Source organism: Triturus cristatus, chromosome 3_2 (genome assembly GCF_964204655.1).
Source record: "Triturus cristatus chromosome 3_2, aTriCri1.1, whole genome shotgun sequence".
In the NCBI taxonomy this organism is placed as follows: Eukaryota; Metazoa; Chordata; class Amphibia; order Caudata; family Salamandridae; genus Triturus; species Triturus cristatus.
In genome coordinates, this window is record NC_140584.1 from 1048684955 (window position 1) to 1048706065 (window position 21111).

At 43.6% G+C, this 21111-nt stretch overlaps 1 protein-coding gene across 4 annotated transcripts in view; it reads right to left on the minus strand.

Annotated features, from left to right (window-relative positions):
* Positions 1 to 21111, minus strand: part of TSPOAP1 (TSPO associated protein 1) — a 3327443-nt gene that overhangs the window by 3060964 nt on the left and 245368 nt on the right. The window lies entirely within an intron of this gene.

Here is a 21111-nt window from a genome sequence, read left to right on the forward strand (position 1 = left end):
TATTCGATATGCTAAAATGAGCTCCAAAATGTCAGGACCAGTTCATTTTGCACGGGGCTCCTCATGCCAAGAATTGTGTCCAGTATGCCAGCTCCAGCATTTTGCCATAAGTGTCTCATTTGCCAATAATTATCTCTAGTACTCCCATGCCAGCATTTTGCCACAGGTGTCGGTATGCCAATATCACTTCCAGTATTCAAGACTAGCAGCAGACCTCCAGTGAAGCTCACTCGAAAACATACTCAATCATTCATGCTGACTTAAATTCACTCATTCATATTCATTCTCACACTCAGTCACACTCATTCGCACTCACTCTCTCGCTCACTCATACTTCTTTGCATTCCTTCAATCTCATTTATCCATACTCGATCACTCTCCCTGCCTCTCTCTCTCTCTCACTCCCTTTCATTCACACTTACCCTCGCTCACTCTCGCTTATTTCCACTCACCACGATTGATTCAAACTCACTCCTCCATAACTGATGCGTACACATACATATTGTCTCTCTCATCCACGATATTATATTTTGACTCAAATTCAAGCCCCACCTTCAGATATTTGGTATTTTTTAAATTATTATCTTTCACAGTGAAAGTTGATCTCTTTGGAAATTACCCACTGGCAGAGATGTTTTTGACACAATTAGGCATGACACAGCAGGTCACAATCCTTCACTTCCTGTGGAATGCGGGAAGAGTGTGAGTGGCTTGTTGTGAAAGAAAACCCTTCATTTATGGAATGAGTTACACTGGAAGAGTCTGAGAGAAGAGGAAAGGTGGGGGTCCAGTGACTCAGTGAAAGAGAGGGAGGGTTATATATTTTTAGGGCATGGAAAAATAATTGGGTTTGTGGCACATCACGGAAAATCCACAGGGTAATGGGAGAAGGATTAATGCTGTGTCTATATATTGAAAATACTTTTAGCCAATCTGCAACTATAACATACCAATACATTTGGACCCTTGCCTGTTGCGGGTACCTGACCCACCGACGTGAGTAAGATACCATTTGTATCAGGAGACCTAGGGGAACTCTAGGTGGTAGGAAATGTATGGATCCATGCAGATTCCTGAACTTTTCATCACAGAAATGTGAGGAAATTATTTATTTTTTTACAAAGTTTGAGGTTTGCAGGGGATTCTGGGTAAAAGAACCTGGAGAGAGCCAGAGAAGTCACCCTATCTTGGATTCCCCTGGGTGTCTAGTTTTAAAAAAATGTACAGGTTTGCAAGGTTTCCCTAGGTGCCAGCAGAGCTGGGGTTCAAAATCTACAGCTAGGCACTTTGCAAAAAAAAAAATGTGGTGTGTCCACGTTGCGTTTTGGGCCCTTTCCTGTCGCGGGCACTAGGCCTACCCAATCACACTTAAAAGATATTTTAAGGCAATCCCCATGTTACCCTATGGGAGAGAGAGTCCTTGCAACAGTGAAAAACTAAATTAGCAGTATTTCAGTATTAGGACATATAAAACACACCAGTACATGTTTTACCTTTTAGATACATTGCACCTTGCCTACGAAGCTGCCTTGGGCCTACCTTAGGGGTGACTTGCATGTGCTAAAAGAGAAGGTTTGGGCCTGGCAAGTGGGTGCACTTGTCAGGTTGAAATGGCAGTATAAAACTGCACACACAGACACTGCAGTGGCAGGTCTGAGACATGTTTGCAGGGAGACTCGTTTGGGTGGGACAATCAGTGCTGCAGGGCAACAAGCTGCATTTGATTTACAGGCTATGGGCACACCTGGTGCAATTTATATTGAACTTATTAGTAAATCAAAAATGCCAATCATGGATAAACTAATACAATTTAGACAAAGAGCATACGCACCTTAGCACTGCTTAGCAGTGGTAAAGTGCCCAGAGTCCTAAAGCCAAAACAAACAGTTCAGAAAAAATAGGAGGAAGAAGGCAAAACATTTGGGTATAACCCTGCAAAAAGGGCCAGGTCCAACACATATGTTAAAAATACTTAACCACCTTGTCATTCATTTGGGAAGGTTGGTGTAATGATGAATGTGGTGACCTGTGGAAATGTGTAATGTTTTACTTAGCATAAGCTGCAGCCATTTTGGCTCTGGTGTTCATTTTGTTTCCTTCATAATTCTTCCGTCCTCCACTGCTCGTCTTTTCACTCTGCTTGTGTTATCTATTTTAGTTGACTTCCTGATTCAGCCAAAAGCAATGTACGTGCTCAGGGTTTGCAGCTGTCAGTGCACCTGGTCATAGATGTTAACTGTCAACCATTTACTGCTGCCATAAGCATTTCTGCTCCCCCTCCCACTTTGCTGACCAAGTGGTTATTCATCTGCCCTTGTTTGCTGATAACTATTTCTAAAACGTGTTCTTCCTATTTCTGTTCACATGCTTACAGTGCAGAAAATCTGTATAAAAGACCTGTATTCTGTGACTTCAGTGTACTACCTCCTTGCAGCACTTAAGAGTGCTGTGTGGACGTGGTCCCACTCATGAGTGATTAATAAACTTGTTATTTATTCCAACTCCAGTGCTGATCTCTATTTTGTTGGTCTCTGGACCCGTGGACAAGAGGGAGACCCTGCACCAGTGTACCCCTAAAAAGGTACATTTCCACAGACCTGATAAGTAAATTGATTAGGGTTGAATCCCACTTACAGGTATTCATTCTTTATACATTATATATTAATTCGTAGGAGTTTACCCAAGTGAGAGTAGATGTCTTTGGAAAACACCCACTGGTATAGTCTGGGACATTTTTAGCACAGTTAAGCCTGAAAGAGAATGTTAAATTTGTGACATGCAGTGGTACGTGTCACATGAGCTGTGACAAGTATCACGTACCAAGAATAGGCTTTCTACTCCTACAGATTATGTACTACATCTTCACCACGTGAGTGGAGCGAGGATGGATTATTGTACAGGAAAAAGTGTGGAGGGGCAAAGGCAAAAATGCAAATATTAATCATGAGTATGGCACAGTAGTGTAGGACATGGGGGGACATTGGGCAGGGAACAAGCAATTGCATGTGAGGAACTGGAGAGCACAGAGTAGTGAAAAAAAGCATATCGAAAGCATAATATGAGCCAGAAGGCACAGTAACGAACAAGTTGACATAACACAATGGTATGGAGAACATGGCACCAACACGAGAATGTTAGAACCAGAAAGGGTACAGTGGATGGATGATACATACAGGCAGGATCACTGCTTCAATGAAACAGAATATCAGTGTTCGAACAGACAGATGCACGGTAATCATCAAATAGGTCTGTCCACAGATGTCCTAAGCCAGAGATCAACTACGCAAGAAATGAGTGCTTGATTAGTGTACATTCCTGCCACCAAAGTGCCAAAGGGAATTGGTGGCAGGGGCTTTGGCAGCTGCTTTCAACTAAGTAGAGAACAATTATTTGCGCCCTTGGCTAAGACCTGCATTGTTCACAAGTCACATCCATCTTCTAGTACCTGCAATAAAACACAATTCTGCTATTTGCATTTTTGTCATTTTTGTGTTTGGGCTTAGACGAGGGATCTGGTAGCTCAGCTCAGAACAAATTAATTAGTTTCAGTGATTTGTGCTTGACCCCAAGGTCACAGGTTTGAATCTCATAAGGCCTGCCTCAGTTTGTCATTACTGAGCAGCAGATACATACCCCTTTGATTATGATTGGACTGTTGAGTAGAGTTTTAAATAACGGCTCATATTGGTTAGTGGAATAATATGAGGTGACCAATTCTGCCAGGGATCTTTGTAGTTTACTTAATTTACAGTTGTGTGTACTGTTGGATTTTGCACTTTTTTGCATTTCAAGAGGGTAAACGATTTGCAGTTGCCTGCTCAGAGGTTTCTGAGCTGCTGGACTTCATCGTTTGACAGTTATATAGCTTTGGTGCTGTGTTAGGCACATGTGGTAGGTACGGTTTAGCAAACATAGTCTTTGGATCTGTGAGTTAGGTTGTGTGGAGTGTAATGTTGCGCAGTTTTGCCATCTTTATGGGATCGGATCCAGATTGCGAGTGAAATGCTTTTCTCTTGGAGTGGAAAGATGACGAGCAGCATCAGCAAAAAGCACTGACAAAGCCAAAAGGTGAGACGTGTTGGTTATTTCAATGATTGTTTTAAAATGGAAAGGAACATAGCCAAAATATTTGAATCCGTTTTTGTTTCATTTACGCCAGGTCATAGAGCTTCAACATACACTTTTTCATATTCACTTTGTCAAGTCTAATTGACTTTTACTTGTTTTCTATATGCTTGACAAATACATCAATGCTGGGATGAGATGGTAATAGTCATTATCAAGGCTCTGAGTGCAGGAAGTCAACCTAATAGTATAGGTATTACCAGTCACTTGTTTATACTAAAACCTAATTGAAACAGTTGTCTAGCTCTTTTCTAGAAACTAGTGGTATCTTTGAACGACTCACAAACAGAACGCCTACCTTATGGCTAGGAAGCAGACTTCTTTTCAGTAAGCAGTGGGACAGGACGTGAAAGAGCAGTAAATGAAATCAGGCATAGCGTGGCAGGAATGGAACGCAACTGAGTCCGGAGCCCAAGTGATTACCAAGGCATAACAATGATGAGGAACAATGATGGAAAGCAGAGCTATGTGACAAAAGAGCAAGTGACCTGGAGAAGAACGAGGACAGGGACTGAAGTGAAGACAGTAACCAAGGGAAAGGAAGTGATGATGGAGGCGGGAGAGATGACAGAGTGGGGAGCGGTGGGATAACTGAGCAGGAAAGGCAAAAGGGTGAGATCGAGGAATGAAGACAGGAAGGTAGGAGGGTGGAGGTAAGGAGTGAGGTGTGTAGGATAGAGTCAGAAAGGGGGATGAAGAGCGAGGTGTAGAAGACTTCCTGTAGTCCGTAATCAAAACCTAAAGTGACACATCCGACATAACCTTCCTCAATGATTCAATAAGGGGTATAGCACCAGGTCCCTAAATATCGTACAAATGTTACCACACCTGTAGGTCTAGTGACCTGAATTATTTACTTAAACAAAATGCTATCTTCATTTTTTTCAGTAGTTATTTAAAGCTAACTGACTTGACCAGCAGCCCCAAAAGGCCGTAGCCTTCCCTGCCGTAGCCTTCCCCACCCTAGAAAAATGAACTAGTTCATGGTACTTATGCCAAGCTAGCATTAAATAAGAGATGGGTTCCGCCAAGCTTTTTTCACAAGGGCAATATGTTAATTACCTGAATGACCGATAATGCCTATCATCTTTATCTGACTCAGTCTAAGCATAATATACTGGAGCACCACGTGTGTTATTAAAATGTAAGTAGTTCTGTTTCAGCCCATGGTTGACCAGTAGGAATTCTTAATACGTTAATAGTTTTGAAATATCTACAAAGACTTCTTTTTATAGGAGATTTTTAAACTTCGACCTTTACTTTAGACAATAATAGCTGTGATAATGGCTTAACTAAAGTCTCTCTCCCCATTATCAGATATTTTTAACTCCTGTGACTCTATTGGCCTCCTATTTGATTCATTTTAAGGATGGCACTGCAGAAATCAAGAATGCTGTCTCATTTGCTGTGCTTTTCCAGACGTACAACGCAGTTAAGACAGTTCTGAATCAACAAATAAGTAACGTAAACAGTTCTGGCTTACAAGAGAAAGTGCTTTTTCCTCAGTCACTCACCACATGTACTCTCACTCATGCTTGCATTAAAGTATCAATCCATACACCCATTGACTTATAGCAGCATTCGCCTATTGATCCATTTACAATAAAACACAAACTCAAAAACCATGTCCAAGCTAAATTAAAAGAATAACATGAAAAATGTTACCCAAATATTGCAGGCATAAGCATGCAGTAAAAAAAAAAAAGATAAAAAAATAAGAAAACCAACAGGAGTGGGTGACAATCTTAAAAATTGTATGGTGCATAATGTATCATTGTTTTAAAGTTTCAACATGTCTCCTATGTTTGGAAGCAATGTGTCCGCAAGCTTGGAATGGTAAAACGATAATAAATAAATCCCAACACCATTCCAAGATTGCCGCTCAGTAAGCATTATACGGGGCAGCCGTCCTGGAACTGTACTGTGCATATTGCATCATTGCTGTACCAATTCCAAGTTGGTGGGCATGTTGCTTCTAAACGTTGTGAACATCTTGTAACAAAGGCCTGGCCCACCAGCCGTAGCACTGGAACACACTAATTATCAGGTGGATGTGCACATGTGATCAGGAGAAATATGGTCTTTTACAGGGCATATAGCCAATGGCTGAAGTGGGCTGAATCACAGGCAGGTACTCAAACAGACCAAGGGCTGAATGGGGTTAATCCAAAGGCCCTACTGTTATGTTTCATATAGGTACCCCAATATAGGCTCAGGTAGTCAACGCACCTTTGACCTACATTCCCCTGACATTACACTACATAACAGTTCTCAGGGCTGACCTTTTACCTAGTTACGGTAATGCCGAAATGCCATTGGGTTTTCTCCTAAAACTAGCCTCATTCATTAGGCATGAGGATTCTTGGAATCACAGCAGGGCTACCATCTTCTGAATAATAACTATGTATCAGGGTCATTACTCCCGTCATCCTTGTCCAATATGACACAGCATGGTTTATCCCCTGAAGGTACCGGTTTGGTTATATAAACACCATATCTTTGCTGAGACAAGAGAGGAGAAAAGGACGTCCATGTTGACACACTGATGCGCGACACTGAGGTTCCAGCACGCAGACACTCCAGTACGCAGTGGTCTGACATCCCTCGTCGGGTGTCCATCTCGAGACAAAGATGGGGTCCCACAGTCTCTCACTTCAGGTAATAAGGATGACTTTATCCTAGAGGAATTCTTGGCTCCACACCTACATACATGCAACGTACATTTAGGTACATCTAGTTAGGGTCACTTCGTAGGAGTACGCATTTTATTGTAATTTATTTTTATACTTGCCTGTATTCATTGTTTTAGCACTATGGTAGAAATCTACCATCCTTTTACTCTGCTGGTGCTTTTAATCATTTATATCTGTTTCTGTCTAATGGTTGTTTCAGTATACATATTTTACACTAGAATGACGCTATTTCAATAAATGCTTATTGAAAAACGTCCCCACCGTTTATTCTGTGTATCTCTCTGAGACAAAGGGAGCACGAGTGACTGAGCGAAAAGAAAAAAGTTTCTTACCTGTAACTGCAGTTATCCAGTATAGGTATCTTTACTGAATCCTTCCCTGTCGTCCTAGTGTGAGTCCCACGGTACATAAATAACAAAGCAGTAAATAGCAAACAGTACATTTCCTAGGCTAATATAGTAACAACCATGTATTCTATAGCCTATTAGTCTCCTTTTACAAAAAGGACCAAACTGAAAACACAACCAATCAGAAGCAAGCACCCTCTAGAACCTTCCCAAGAGAGGCTGAGTCCCTCAGATTTTTTCCAGCACAAGTGTAGTCAGTACTGTATCATAGAGGTGCCTCTCCGGGGAGGAGGGTGGGTTGCATGTGAATCTATGAAAGGTACCAATACTGGATAACTGCAGTTACAGGTAAGTAACTTTTTTCTTATCCAGTTTTGGGGTATCTTTCATAGATTCACATGCGTGAATCAGAATAGTAAGCAGTTTCTTGTTTGAATAGTAGACATATGAATACATCTGCATAAAAATGCATACATATACATGTTCTTCAAATAAGCACCTTATTGGACGGTGTGGAGTGCTAAAAACAAACCTTAATGCAATGCTAAACTTAAGATCAATGGCTTAAACATGAAACAGTACATAGAAGACTTGTAGAGATATATTGAAATATACATGTATCAAAAACACCATCTCATAAAACCTCTCTTGAAAGAGGCTTACCTCGGCAAAACAGGTTCCTTAGTACCGCCTGTCCCACGGATGCGTCAGCACGTTGTGAAGACTCTAGGAAGTAATGCTGCGTAAACGTGTGTCGTTTTCCAAGTTGCAGCTCTGCAGATCTTTTCAAGTGGCACTCCGGCAAATAAAGCAGTTGATGCTGAATCTGCTCTAGTGGAGTGTGCTCTCACAGTCCTTGATAATGGCTTGCCAGCCTTGTCGTGGCAAAATTGTATTGCGCCCGCTATCCATTTGGCTATGGTAGCCTTAGAGAATGAAGCGCCCTGACAGGTTTGACCATAAGCTACGAATAACTGATTTGACTTCCGTATGGTCTTAGTCCTTTGTAAATAAAATGTAAGACATCTCTTTAGGTCCACAGTGTGGAAAGCTCTTTCCGCAGGCGTGGGAGGATTAGGGAAGAAAGTTCTCAGAATGACAGGCTAATTCAAAAGGAATTGAGAAGGAACTTTCGGGATGAACTTAGGGTTTGTCATCAGAATGACCATTTGATCAGTGAAGCGCAAGAAAGGATGGGATATGGTAAAAGCCTGTATTTCACTAACCCTTCTTGCTGATGTGAGGGCCAGAAGAAGGGCGAATTTCCAGGTTAAGTATTTAAGGTCTGGATGGAGGGGTGGAGCTCTGATGGGTGGGAAAGCTCTAAACAGTCCTTTCATAAATTGCTTTACGATTCTTGAAGACCATAAAGATGGAGTATTTGGCGATCGCCTGTATCTTGATATAGCAGCTAGGTGAACTTTAACAGACGAGTGTGCAAGACTAGACTAGAAGCGCAGCGGACGAGCGCAGCGGGCGCGCCGATTGCGCGCCGAAGGCGCGCTTAAGGCAAGCTCGTCTGCGCTCGTCCGCGATCAGGACGCGACCGGGGCCGGTCCCCCTCCGCGACCCATCAGCCACATCACCGCCACATACACGCGGACTGAGCTGTTGTCTCTGAGACCCCCCCTTTGCATGACCTGCCCCTGTCCCCCCTTTGACGCCCGGAGCCAGGTACGTGCCTGCACAGTCTGCCATTTCTCCCTCCCTGCTTCAGATTACTCTATTCGCTCAGTGCATGCTCTGAACCCTGTCTCCATACATGGAGCTCAGTCCTCCCTGACCCTCAGAGCTGCACTGATCAATTGTAGATCACGGAGTAAACATGCCATCGACATTTGGCAGTCCCTTTGGGATAACAATTGGGATCTGCTCTTTCTAACTGAAACCTGGCTGAATGACACCACTAACCCTGCTATCACCCTTGCCCTACCGGAGGGTTACAGTATCATCTGTGCCAACAGGCCCAATGATTTATCAGGAGGTGGTATTGCTTTAATTCATAAATCCATATGGACGGTCACCCTCCCCACATATGACCAAATTGATTGTATAGAAGGCATGCCTTTCAGTGTCCTAACTTCTTCGTCTTCCACTTGTTCCGGAATTCTTATCTATCGCCCCCCCCCCCATTCCAACACTTGTCACTTATCGGCTTTGGCGGACTATATTATTCAGCTAAGCACACGTTACGCTAACTTCACCGCCTTAGGTGATTTCAATCTCCATGCTGATAACGATTCTTGTAAGCACAGCAATTATTTCATTTCCTTGTTAGCGGCCTGCAACCTAGCCCAAATAATAACCTTACCCACGCATAAAGCAGGTCATACACTGGATCTGATTTGCTCTAACCTACCATCTATTCAGGCGACCCCCCCTACCCCAGTTGTTTGGTCGGACCATTTCCTCATTTCTTTTGAGATTGGCATTCCCTGCCACATTCGACCCGCTATTACCCCCAAATCATCAGGCAGAAACTGGAGTCGCATCACCCCTGAAACACTCTAGAAATACCTAAAAAACACCCAACCTGGCTTGTCACTTGATCTCAACCTACAGATAGACCACTTGGATGCATGGATCGGTCAGGCCTTAGACGCTTTGGCACCTCTCAAATCTATCAAAACTCACAGGGATGTACCCTCAGCACCTTGGTACTCTGACGAGCTCCGACAGAAAAAGACTTCTTGTAAATCCCTTGAACGCCACTGGAGACAGAACTATACCACGGAAAGTAAAATCATCTATAAAACAGCCCTCAAAGAATATCGACGAATGATTGAGGAGCACAAACGGGATTATCTGGCCTCCAGAATCAAACACGCCAACAATGGCGCTAGGGAGATTTTCAATGTAGTTAGATCTTTCACTGACCCTAACGCGTTGACTCGTACTCAGCCTGCCTCACAGTCGCTTTGCGATCAACTTTCACAATTTTTCGAGGACAAAATCGAGACCATTTACTCCTCCTTCCCCATCCCCATTATAGAAAAACGGGTAGAGGAATCTACAACTTTCTCGCCACCGCCGTCCTCCTTCTTCGATTTCGCAGCAGTCTCAGAGGCTGAGTCTCTGGCCGAACTACTTAAATGCAAATCAGGCTCTCCCAATGATCCTTGGCCAGCCAAGCAATACAAAAAACTTGCACCCCTACTTAATCCCTACCTGAACCATATTTGGAATGACTCCCTCAGAACAGGCAGCTTTCCTGCTAAATGGAAACATGCCTCCCTGGTTCCCATTCTTAAGAAGCCCAATCTGGATCCGGACCTCCCCAGTAATTATAGGCCTATCTCTCTCCTGCCTGCCCCAGCTAAGATCCTGGAGAAGCTGGTGCATTCCCAGTTGGCGAATTACATCGAATCCAATGGGCTACTCCATGAATCCCAGCACGGCTTCAGGTCGGGCCACAGCACGGAGTCGGCCCTTATTGAAATGGCTGACTAGGTGAGGTGGACGCTTGACCGGGGGGCGAGGGCGGTGTTAGTGCTGCTGGATCTTTCAGCGGCATTTGACACCGTCTCCCACAGGATCTTGCTGAGGAGGCTGGAGGACTTGGGTCTGGGTGGCGCTGTGCTGAAATGGTTCTCATCTTACCTTTCGGACCGCTCACAGCAGGTTTTCACCACTCCTTACATTTCCCTTGCCAGATCACTCAAATGGGGAGTCCCACAGGGCTCTTCCCTGAGTCCGCTTCTATTTAATGTTTATTTTACCCCCTTAGCTAAACTGATTGCCCAGACTGGGATTAAATCTATTTCCTATGCTGACGATATTCAGCTACTATTTACTTTTGATTCCCCCTCCGTTTCTGCTTTCGATCCGCTGAAATCCTGCCTACGAGACATTTCTAGTTGGATGGATGCCAATTCCCTCCGACTTAATGCAGGTAAAACGGAGATTCTGTTCTTCAACTCCCCATCTCCTCTGGATTCCAGTTTATGGTGGCCAGTCGATCTGAGCCAAGCTCCCATCCCCAAAGACTCGGTTAGAAATCTAGGAGTACGCTGGGATAGCCACCTCAGTTTCAGTACTCAGGTACAAACGGTAGCAGCCTCTTGCTTCGCAAAGATCAGAACTATTAAACGGCTTATCAAGTATTTGCCAGCGGATTGCCGTAAGACTGTGATCCAGGCATTGATAACTTCCCATCTTGACTATGCCAATGCCCTCTATCTTGGTATCACAGCTGGTCTTTGCCATAAACTTCAGATGGTCCAAAACGCCGCTGCACGGCTGGTGGAGAATGTCCCCACTAGACATCATATGTCCCCACACCTTCGTAAATTGCATTGGTTACCCATTGCCAAAAGATGTGTTTTCAAAGCTATGACGCTGGCCTTTCGAGCGTCCAAAGGCCATGGGTCGGCCCATTTGAAAAACACCTTGCGACCGTACGTCAACTCCAGGACTTTACGCTCCAACTCCTTATTTTTCCTAGTCACCCCACGATTCAAGCGAGCACGTGCAGGTGGAAAAACCTTTGAGGTCTGTGCCACTCAGCGTTGGAACAAGCTCCCGCTAGCCCTACGCACCTGCCAAACTGAATCTGCTTTCCGTAAATCCCTGAAGACACATCTCTTCTCTTCTTAGTAGGTCTGCTAAACCCTTTGCTCCCTGTTTTCAGAGTTTCTAGCGCCGGGACGCCCCGCTGGGGCAGCTGTGCGCTTTATAAAATACACAAATAAATAAATAAATAAATAGACCTCGCTAAAAAGAACAACTAAGGCAAGACTTCCTCTGAAGTAGAGAGAATAGGATGTACTTCATTGCGCCTGCACCATAGACAAAACCACTTCCACTTTAGCCTGTATGTTTTATTGGTGCTTATCAGACCTAGACTTAGCAATAATGTCTTTGCAGTCTTGTGCAATGTTCAGATTTTTAAATTTGAAGAATTCAGGAGCCATGCATTTAGCTGTAGAGAAGCCAGCTCCGGGTGACATACTTGGCCTTTGTTCTTGGTCAACAGCGTTAGAGTTGGCAATAGACGGATGGGCTGAGCTTCCGACATTAGGAGGAGCTCCGTGTACCAGTGTTGTCTGGGCCATTTGGGGCCTATCAACAAAATGCGGCAGTGTTCCCACTTCATCTTCGTGAGGACCCTGGGTATCAGAGGAATGGGGGAAAAGCGTATGCATCTAACCCTGACCAGCGCTTTAAAAGAGCATTCCCCCTTGAGTTTGGGAGAGGGAATCTGCTTGCGAAGAATTGACATTTGGAGTTGGTCTGGGTTGCAAACAGGTCCAGTGCTGGTTTTCCCCAGATTGCAAATATCTTGTCCAGTTGATCCTGTTCCAGCTCCCACTCATGACAGCCGTCGTTCGTTCTGCTCAATGCATCCGCTAAAGTATTCCGGAGACCTGGTAAATGTTCCGCTGTCAAAGAAATTCGGTGGCATGTTAGCCAATTCCATAACTGCTGGGCGTCGTGAGACAGAGTTAGGGACTTTGTGCCTCCTTGTTTGTTGAAATAGAACATGCTTGTGGTGTTGTCCGTGCGGATCAACACCGACGACCCCTGTATTCGAGGAAGGAAAGCCTGAAGAGAGAGAAAAATGGCTTTCAATTCCAACCTGTTTATGTGCATTTGTCGTTGAGCCAGGGATCACTTCCCTTGCACCTGCAGGTCCTGTAAGTGTCCTCCCCAGCCTTCCATAGAAGCATCTGTTGTTACTATGTAATCTGGAAAGACTGGTAGAAAAGACTGGCCCCAGGACAGATGTGATTTCTGCGCCCACCACTGTAAAGCCTCCTTCATCCAAGGAGTGACGTTGACCACATCGCCGAATGAACCTTTCGTTTGGATCCATTGGCGTTGTAGTTCCTCTTGAAGCGGCCTCATATGCAAGCGAGTCAGCGGCACGAGATCTATTGCCGAAGAGAGCATTCCCAGTAGAGACTTGTACACTCTTACTGAAACTCACTTTTTTCTGGACAGTTTGAGTGCTAACTCTTGCAACCTTTGCAGTCTTTCCTGGGAAAGGAAGGCTTTGCTCTGAATAGTGTCAAATCTGGCACCCTGGAATGTCATTATACGGTTTGGCAGGACCAAAGATTTTTGATAATTGTTTGAGAGACCCAACTTGTGAAAAAGAGTGAGACAATCCTCTGTTGCTGCTTCCACTAGACGAGCAGATGGTGCCTTTAGCAGCCAGTCTTCCAGGTAAGGGAATACCTGATGACCTTTCCTTCGCAAGGCTGCTGCCACTGGAGCTAAAACATTTGTGAAAGTCTGTGGTGCAGATTTGAGGCCAAATGGAAGGACTCGAATTGATAGAGGGTACCAGCCACTGCGAACCGTAGGAATTTCCTGTGGTTCGGGTGAATAGGGACATGAAAGTATGCATCCTCGAGATCCAATGAAGTCATCGCTGTTGAGGCGTCGTAGGATGTCTGACAGCGTGACCATTCTGAATGTTTGACATTTTTGGAATTTGTTCAATTTCCTGAGATCTAAGATAGGCCTCCACTCTCCCGACTTTTTGCGAATGAGAAAGAAACTGGAGTAGAAGCCCTTCCTTCTCTGAGGAAAAGGGACCTTTTCTATTGTCCCTTTTTGAAGCATGATCCTTGCTTCCTTTTTGAGTAAGTGAAGACGAGGGGGGTGCGAACCCCTGGCAGGAGTATTGGGAGGTATTTGAATAAATTCCAAAGTGTGGCCATAAGAGATGAGATCCAGGACCCACTTGTCTGAAGTGATGTTGCGCCACTGTTCGCACCTTTTAGGGGAAAAGGAAAAGCAGCTGGTACCCTGCTGCAATCACTGCTTGCAACTAGAGTCACGGCCTTGAGATCCTGGCTTTCGTCTGGAGCCTTGCCTAGAGAAACCAGCCGTAGTCGGTTGGCGGTAGGATTGCTGCTGGTATCCTTGGCGATATTGCGGTTGGTAGGTCCGGTATGACTGTTAAACGCTGGTAAGTTCCCCTATGGCTTGAGAAACCCCTGCCTCATGCTCCCCGAAAGGGCACCTTGTGGTACTGAAGGGTTCCAAGCGCCTTAGCAGTATCTGTATCATTCTTAATGGTGGTAAGTGCCTCTTCAATATGACTGCCAAACAGGCTATTGCCATCATAGGCCATATCCAAGATTTTGGTCTGAAATTCCAGGCAGAAATTTGTTGCTTTTAACCACCTTTGTCGCCTTAAAACGGCAGCACCAGCTAACTGCCGGAAACTGGTTGTGGCAATGTCCATCGCAATGTCTATTATTTCCGATGCTGCTCTTTCTCCTTCTGTAAGGATTTTAATGAATTCCTCCTTGCTTTCATCGTACCTATATCAGACCACATTTGCCTATCGTATCGGCCCAAAATGGCCAGAGGGTTAGCAGCCCTACCCGAAACTGCTGCCATTGAAGAAAATCTCTTCCCAATGGAATCAAGACGTCGCCCCTCTTTGTTCAGTGGAGAAGTGATGGGATGTAGACAGATTTTTTGACCGTCTCTGGGCGGCCTGAGAGATCACAGAGTAAGGCTTGGGGTGACTCGTAAGACACGCAGGAGAGTCGTCAGGGGCTCTATATCTTTTGTCCAATCTTGGTAGCACAGGAACCACAGAAGCTGGCATCCTCATTACTTTGATGCCTTCCTGCCAAATATGATCAATTGTAGGTACTGATCTGACTGTTTTTCTTGCTTGGTCTTTAAACATAGAGAGAACAGTCCGATTGATGAAAAATTGTTGGCAAATGAAATCTATTAGTGGTGCTGTCCATAATATTGTGGAATCCTCCAACATCCTCCAGAAGAGAGTCTGAAGGACGATGTGCTGGCGGGGATGGCGTTGGTGCTATGTAGTCATCCCACTCATCAGTGGGTGGAGGAGGATCTTGTATCTCTCCTTCTTCCTGCTCTTCTTCAGAGGTAGTAGGGTCCTCTCTAGGAGGAAGATGAATTATGGGACATGGTATCAACCCAGGAGTGGCAGGAGGTGGAGGTAGCGGTGTTTGAAGAGCTACCGGCAGAGGTGAAGGTGTTGCGATATTGTACTCCTGAGGCGGAAACCTTCTTGTGTAATCTGCCAACATATTCTGAAGCTCCAGTATCAATGCCGGAGGAAATTGTGCAGGCTGTTGTCTAGGCTGCCCGAAATACCTGTACTGCTGATACTGGGCCTGAGGAGCCGGGTAATGTTGATAATACTGTTCCTCATCATCATAGTCATCATCTTCATCTTGATACTTGATGTTAAGTTCAGAAGGACTATGTGCCGTCCCAAACTGGCCTTAGTCTTCATCCGTATCCTCCACATCTAAAAGATGGCTGGAAGGTAGTGGAGAAATTTTTGGTGTCCTAAATTCCATCTGAGTAGATTGCAGGAATGGAGTTGAAGGACCTACATACAAAACGGGATTTTCTGATGTCGGTGCCGTCGTCGACAGAGAAATGTTTGTCGTCGACGGGGACGTCGTTGGCGGTAACTCAGTCGTGGTCGACGGTATTGCCACAGCCGGTGGGATTGCCATCAACGGAACAGTTGTCGACGATGGATGGATTGTCGACGCTGGTGTCGTCGTCGGCGCTGGTGTCGTCGTTGAGGTCTTCGTTGAAGACGATGGCTTCCTCTACAGTCTCGCCGTCAACTGTGGTGCGCTCGTCGACGGTGGAGTCGTCGACGATAAAGGCAACGTCGACGGTATGGATCCCTTTATACTTGCAGTCGATGTAGGTAACGCCATCGACGGTCTTGACGACGAGAGAGTCACTGTGGTCGTCGTTGAAGAAGTCACAGGCATCGACGGTAAACTTGACGCCGAAGAAGATTTTTGGCTGGCTTTATCTCTGGAATGGCTTGATGACTCTGTTTTTTTCTTTGATGTTCCTGAAGACTGAGGGAATCCAATCTCTGAGGCGACCTTGGGCTGTTTCTCCAGCTTAAGAGATTCCTTGGTCACATGAGAGATTTTAGAATGTTTCTCTCTTCAGGCTGACCCTCAGGCGACCTGGACCCCTTGTGAGACATAGAGGACGTGTCGCTATCCACATCAGAGGAAGCACTCTGCTTCTTTTTTAGCCATAATAAAAGTCTTCCTTCTCTACCCCTCAGAGTCTTGGTTGAGAAGGTGCGGCATGTCTTACATTGTTTTGTCTCATGGTTTGGATAGAGACAATAAATGCAATCTTTGTGTCCATCATCCACACGCACTCTCTTTTTCCCACGGGATTTACAAACTCTACCTAATCCTTTTTTATCAGACATTCTTCTGAAAAATTCAAAACAAACTTATCTTAGAAAGCCGAAGAACTGAGCAGAGCTCAGGGAGACTCCCTTACACAACGAAGTGCGGTGAAAATCTGGGGGACTCAGCCTCTCTTGGGAAGGTTCTAGAGGGTGCTTGCTTATGATTGGTTGTGTTTTCAGTTAGGTCCTTTTTGTAAAAGAAGACTAATAGGCTATAGAGTACATGGTTGTTACCATATTAGCCTATGGAAATATACCGTTTTCTATTTACTTCTTTGTTATTTATGTACCGTGGGACTCCCACTACGACGACGGGGAATGATTCAGGCATGTATATCTATGAAAGATACCCCAATACTGGATAAGTATTGCACTGTTTCCACGATCCATGTTGGGAGAGAGTTGTCATGTTCGGTAGTTGCCAAGAACTATTCTCTCCTTGGTAAGAGGAGTTTACAGTAGCACTGGGAGCTAGCTGGTATACAGGAGAACATACCCAGTGGGGGTGTCTGGAATCAGTCCGGACACCAATCCCACAGTTTATGTTGTCCAAACTCACAGATCCTTTATAGGTTTATAGGAACTACAAGACACTACATACGTATACATTTTTATAAGATTTTTGTATTACACAAGCCTTCCAGAAAGATAAATCTGTCAGGCTAGACCTAAAACATCCTTTAATACACACAAAGCTAAAACGAAATCCTGTTACAAATGTGTACAAACGTCCAATTGGCAAAATAATACCTACCCAGGGTTTGTAAGATGGGTTAGTGAACACAATCCTTCATTACCACATTAATTTTTGAAACTCCATGGAACAAAATACCTGTCTACAGGGTATGATACATGTAATATAATCCACCTGTAAAGGTCTCTTACCTGTAATGTATTTTTTTTTCAAAAAACAAATTAGTCCAGCCCTAAAATTTGGAATAACCCGACCAGACGTATGATATCTGACATAACCTTTCTCTCTCTCTCTTTTTTTAAATATATTTCGTACATATTTCGACAGATACATTATCAGAAGAGGGAAAGGACTCACAATTAATAAACAGTAAATATCTCAAAGCAATCCACTACTGGATAATACAAATTAGTACCACAACAAACACTATATTAATACAAAGGGCATTAATGCTGGATACCCCAATCATTCCAATCATAAAGTGCAAGATGTGCTCCTAGCCAACAGTGAGGGTCAAACATGATATAAACATAATTACCCATTAGTGGTATTCTTCCAAAAAAAACAAAAGTAACCATAATAATATCCCCAAATAGCATCCAACATTTAACTTGTCTCCTGATGGATATAGACATCATATCTTAAAAACGAATAGTACGTCAGGTGGACAGGATACCAGTACCAGAGCTTGTAGAGAATTAAAGAAGGGTACTTCCTATGGAATTTATTAAGCCCTCGGCCTCCTACTGGGCCTTGAACCAGTCAGCTAGAGCTCCCCAGACATCATTGCCCTTGTGCCTGGCTCAGTTTCCTTTGCGCTCATAAAGGGCAAATTCTAAATTAAAAACAGAAAGAAAGTGCCCTTGCCACTGTTAAAAGGTAGGGGGTTGTGGATTGAGCTAGGCCAAAGAAATACATAGCCGACATACAGCCATTGTGACAAATAATATACATTCACCAGACACAGACTCGTCTGCCTCATGCACTCTTCGTAACATTATTTGAGGGGTCAAAACCAAGTAAATTTTCAGCACATCCCCTAAAAATTCTGAAATCGTAGCCCTGACAGCATCTAGCCTAGGGCAGGTACAAAACATATGTATCAAATCTGCTTCTAAGACAACATTTTGGGCACCGTATCCCCTCAGTACCACCCCACCTCACAATCTTGGCTGGAGTAAAATACAAAACAAAGATTGTTTTGTTGTGCAGGGCCTGAAGACCCGATGTACAAAGCACCTTGACATGACCTTTCTTAATGATTGAATCCGGGTTACTGCCCCAGGCCTTTACAAATGGTGTAAGTGTTACCAGACCTGTAGGTCTAGTGACTTGTATAATTTACTCAACCTCACACTAACACACTTGATCCATTAAATGGCCTCGAATTATGTGATCTTAGGCACATATTTTATTTCAGCAAGTCGCCTTTTTCTTCATTATCACTTTTGAGAGCACCTTTAAATATGTGAGATAAGCATCTCTGCTGTACAAACACACTTTTGTATGGTTTAATAGACTAAACTTTGCTCCATGTATAATAAATATTTAGCCAAACATATAGGGTACACATGACCTCTGACTTGCCTCTTAGTTCACTAATAACATTTTCATCAGAGTGGCATCGGGAATGTTTCACAGTTCATGCTTAAAAACGGACTATTATTTAATAAATTACTAACGCATTAAGTGGGATCACAATGTCATTTACAGACAGTCCATTTCCATTTTAATGACCACAAACTTTCCAACTGACAAAGTTTTTACTGATAAAACTATATAGCGTACAAATGATAATGTGTCGACACACGGTTTCCACAAATATGTATTATTTGCATATCACCAAGTAAAGTGTTCTGATTTTGTTTTGATCTTATCAAAATCTTTGTTTCCATTACACTTCAGAAATACAAAAAAGTGCTTTCTTAACTACTCAAATATATTTTGAAATATTTGTATAGTTCATTTACAATCCATTTAAATGCTGTGTTAGAAAATAAAACTGACATCCTACAGCCTTACATTTCATACTGTCTGTACCACAGCGCTATTGTAAGATGGTTCACTTTACTTTTCTTCTCCGACTACAAAGTTAGAGGATTTTGTAGACACCAATCTCCTGTAATTTGTATGAAGTAATAAGATGACATTTGGACTCTGTCTTAAACCCACAGCAAATGTGAGTAGATAAAAACAATATTTAAAGGCATCTATAGTGCTCATTCGCTTTCTGACTGATCAGAATACCTGTTCTCTGGCAGCTCAAGCTCTCGCCAGGCCTGGCAGTAGGCCCTAAAAATAGCTGAACCTGATAAAAGCTGTCTTGGCATAGTGAGTGGATGAATAGATTTCTCGAGTCCTGAGCCTTATAATTGGCTGGTCACCATAAAAACCAAACTTGTGCTGAACATAATCTTTCACCGGGCACACAATCATAATATTACAAATATGTACAAACTCACAATTGGCAAAACAATATATAACATCTGTTAGGACGGCCTAACTAGCATTCTCTCAATCAAAATCTTCTATGCCCTGAGACTGTCAGAGGGAGTAACAAATAACAAAATCCTAGTCTACGACTGTAATCTGTGAGATCACGTGTAATCGACCTAAGGAGTAGTAGTGCGCTCCATAAATTTATATTAGTCATCAGTAAACAGATCAGACCTATGGCACCTGTACTGGCTTTTCTCAATGAACCAATCAGGCCTGTAAACTTGTTCATTTACTTGTCAGCATAACCAAAGTATTGTGCCTAGATTTTCCCACATGATAAAACAAGCACTCTTTATTCATTGGGAGCACATAACATCTATTAAATCAAAAGTTAGTAGGGAAGATCATCAACAGGTCAGCACACCTAAGGTAAGGAGACAGCTGCACATTCAAACCATACCTAAGATCATGTTTTAAGTTTAACCATACTGTTGCAAACACTGCTCTACTTTTCAGGCACAAAATTCCAACTAAAGGTGCCTACAATTTAGCAAAAACACCAAAACTTGCTTTCAGTCCCATCCAGAACTGTCTACATAATACAAGCCTGTTTAAATCCTTATACCTTTACACTTCATCGTAGAGGATCTGATGCGCTATTTTCTATAGGTGTAATTTTAACAGGTGATCTCGCTGGACTTTTCGCGACTAAAATAAGGCACTTGCACCCGATACCCCAACCCAGCTCTCTTACATTGGTGTTTATTATGTGGCCACCATCCACCATGCACCACAACCTTTATTTGGTTTAGTAGGAGTCTCGGAGAAATAAACTTTCACTTCCTACAACCTATTCCCCACCCATGCACCAGCTCTCACTCTTCATTGTCAGCTCAAATGTCATAACTTTTATTTTTCTTCATTAAAGGAAAGGCCATTTATCCAACTGATATATTACTTCAGCCTCTTAGGAGTCTAGGAGAGCAGTACCATATTGTATGTATACAGCACTGCCAAATGTATACTTCCAGAAATCATATGCACCAATGCATGAACGGATGTAAACGATTCAGGGTAAGTCAGAATTCAATATATTGATTATGAAGAGTGACAAGAATAAGCTTGTTTCAGGCCACGCTGGACAGCTGAAGGCACTGACTTCCATTGTAACACCACCCTCCTGGACATTCTAATGTATTGCCAACAGCTGTGGTCCGTGCAGGTAACTGTGGAGGGGGGGTGTAGCTGGGTGCGAGGGGGGCTTCGAGGAACGATGCCGAGGGAAAATGAAATAATTAATTTTCCCTCGTCATCGTCCGTCGGTACCCCCCACCCCTTTCGCCCCCACTCCTCCTTGCCTCACCGCTCTTACCTGCACGGCCGCGGCTACTTATCAAGTCAGTCACATACCCAGGATATGCTCTATAGAAATACCTATGGACAAACAGTGAGAAACCATAGAACACATTAACCAGCTACTGGAGAGCTACTCAAAGAGTTCACAAATAGAACAAAATGCTTGATCAGGAAACCCATGCAACCACACACGATGTATTAAAGGTGAGCTTTCACGCTAGTCAGCTGTTCAGCTCAATATTGATGTGCATGTGTTAGGCAGAGCTCTGCCAT